Below are 3,190 nucleotides of genomic sequence, written 5' to 3'. Positions count from 1 at the left end.
TCAAGCTTCTGGTGATAAACCATATGGATAAACTAGAAAGGTTATCACTTCTTTTCAATACCATCACGCTTTCCCGACTTTTGTCTGAAGCGGGGGCCTGTCCATACACTTCTATCCAATCTGGAAACTGACGTACTGTACCAGCGGCCTGAAAGGCCTCCTCGTCCTCTGTGGCTGAGAAGTCATGTGTAATAAGTGTCTGGATCAATGAACATAGAATGCTTTAACTGGAAATGGCCCACCCACCAACTTTAATCTGTTACCATGTTAGAGAGACTTCGTCCTTTTGACTTAAACAATGTGTCAACTGTCTTGCATAGACATGTTTTGCCTTTGTGTGTATTTTAAGTGAAAGCACCCATATGAGAATGGGAGGAGTATCCAGGGATTGTTAGCCAAAGTAGAGGATGACATGTTGTGTGCTGTAACTTTTGTTGTTATCCCAGGAATATGCTAGAACATTTCAAAGGGAGAAAAAAGCTGTTAGGGGCAGTGGTTGGAAATTATTCAACTGGTCAATTGTCTATTTATTAATATTAATTACAATGCATTTCAAAGTCTGTCTACCTCACTTTAGCCTTCTAAAAATAGCTTTTTTAAAAATTTGTCATTGATTAATCTGTGCAAACATTTAATCCATAAGAAACCCCCGTGACCCCTCCCCCACCCCTGAAAAAATTGTAGATGTAAACCACAGGGTCCCCTTGCTCTCAGGTTCGGATTGAGTTATTGACAGAATGACTGATGGTAGCGGCTCTGGTAATGTGTGGTCAAAAGACGTAACTAGCTGTGCCCACAACTGCGGCTTAACTAAGCTGTTGAGAAGTTGCATTTTGAAATTTAGTGTTTGTATGTGTGAGAGTGTTTTCATATAAATATATGAGAGTTAAAAGTCTCTATGTAAATACTTACCCAAATGTTGACATTTATGATGTTTTGGACAGGTTCACCGCTTCTGTTTTTCTCACTTTCCCCTTTCATTCCTCTGTTCTTTGTGTAGTTAAAAAAAAAAATCACCCCAACTTTGTAGTTTAATGGTTGTGCATATGAATAACTGTTCAATTGTTATTTTTGCCTTTTGTTGTTTATTTACTGTCATTTTCTTTTGTACAATAAATCATTTATTTAGCTTATGAGATTTCTTGTTTATTATATTGTTCTTACGGTGCCCTCTGACCCCCCAGTCCTATTCACTGTGTCATGTTTTTGCAGAAAGCTGAGTTCACAATGTGTGACGGATTTCTGTAACATAGAAATAGCTGAGCCTATGGGCAAGTTTTAAAGTAATTTGAAGTGTTTTATCTTGGTCATTTTATGATTTGTCTGGTAAAAATGTTTATATTTCAGCAGCCTAATCTGGTCATTAGTCACAAGCCACAAGCTCGTTAACCCAGTTGTTTCTAAACAGCAAAGGTAACACAAGTCAAGTTAGCTTCTATACTGTTAGCCACGGGTAAAAGCCGTGTCACACAAGCAACGGCATTCACGTCCGGTTTCCACCAGAACGCCAATGACTTTTCTGTACATGATTTCACAACCTCACAAGTTCCATCTCAGGGCGGCATTATTCTAGCACTGAACAACAGCTAATATAGGGAAAAATCTCTCTTAATTTAGCAAATTTGCTAACATTAGCCACCAAAACTGAAGCAGTTAAACATGAATTTTCAATCTGGTGAACAATTAAATCCGGTTGCACCATTAAAGGTACTATGTGTAAGCAATGCTGACTCACAGTCACAATCCAAACCATTAGGGAACAGAATATCACCGAAGGCTGGGGTCTCCAGCCCTATTGAAAGAAACAAGGAAATGGTAGTGCAGCAAGTATCTATCTAACAACACCACCTATTAAAGAGCTCACGTGAAACCTCGTAAGTTTTCAAGCACCAACCCTCTTAGAAATTAAGGCCTTCCTGTAGGGGGCTCTCAATAGAGCCGCTGCTCTTTCCTATGCTATTGCCTTTTGAGGTACAATGTGGTATTACAACACATAATGGATTGGCATTTGCCGGTTAGCATGATAACTTCAACAGAAATCTTTGCCAAACAGTATGTGTTTATATTATATTGACAATATCATATTGTCATTGTTTGCATTTTGGTGCAAATTTTATTTATTTATATGTACAATTCCTGAGAAATTAATCTAAATTACTGAAGGTAAGTGTCAGCACATCTCTGTTTCTGTATGAATGTTCATCATGGCTACTTCTTGAACATGTTATAAATTAGGCCAGCAGCAATTGCTTTATACACACGGTAGAACTGGTCACATTACAGACAGGACTCCAGCTCATTACTCAGAGTAATAAGACTAGAAGTCCACTCAGCGAGTGCAGACATACAGTGTATCCATGTTTTGTGAAGAAGTTCATAGAAATTCAAGATCCATTGTTTGACTGAGCTTACAATGCAGCTACAGCTGCTCTCTCACCACATGAATTGTGACAGGGAGAGCATTAGTTACCATAATTCCATGAATATAGGTGCAAACCAATGAGCCAGCTGTAGTTGGACAGCTGTAGTTGCTGTCAACATAGTTTCCCTATTGCTGGGTGAGGAGCTAAGGAGGAGAGTCAGAGCAGAGCTGTTGCTCCTCCACACTACAGTGACTCTGATTAAACAAAGTGATATTACTAGACAAAACTGGCACTAGCTTTTGAGACGACATGACCCCCTTACATATGATCCCTTTAACCTGGTCTTGAGCTAGGTGGAGGTCACTCCCATGAAGCATTGCATAAATCAAGATTTTCCTCACATTGTAAATTGTGTGAGAGCAGACCAATTCATATGTTGGTTGTAAGGTCTGTGTGTGATGTCAGCCACCATTCATGATGGATCGTCATGAACAGCAACGAGTGATTGCTGCTGGCTGGAAATATTCAGTAAAAAAAAAAAGTATTTCCTAAAACCTGAGAGTTCTTGCGGTACAACCAGTTTTAATATGGTGATGCATCATTGCCTAATTCTTCAGACTGCATAACAGACAAATGTTTATCTCCAGCCTGCCAGTGAACCCTAACAAGTATCACTACAAGATAAAAACTGATAAAATATTTTTATTTCAATGGGTTTTTGTTCAATTTTATTTGAAATAAATTATAGTTTAACAATTTCAAAACAAAAAAACTCTGGGGAAGAAACACTCTCAATCCAATGTCTTAATTGTTGTGTTGGCCTGGAA

Source organism: Aulostomus chinensis, chromosome 3 (assembly GCF_037954235.1).
Source record: "Aulostomus chinensis isolate RoL2024-O1b breed Wild chromosome 3, RoL_Achi_v1.0, whole genome shotgun sequence".
Lineage (NCBI taxonomy): Eukaryota > Metazoa > Chordata > Actinopteri > Syngnathiformes > Aulostomidae > Aulostomus > Aulostomus chinensis.
This window is presented reverse-complemented; position numbering follows the sequence as displayed.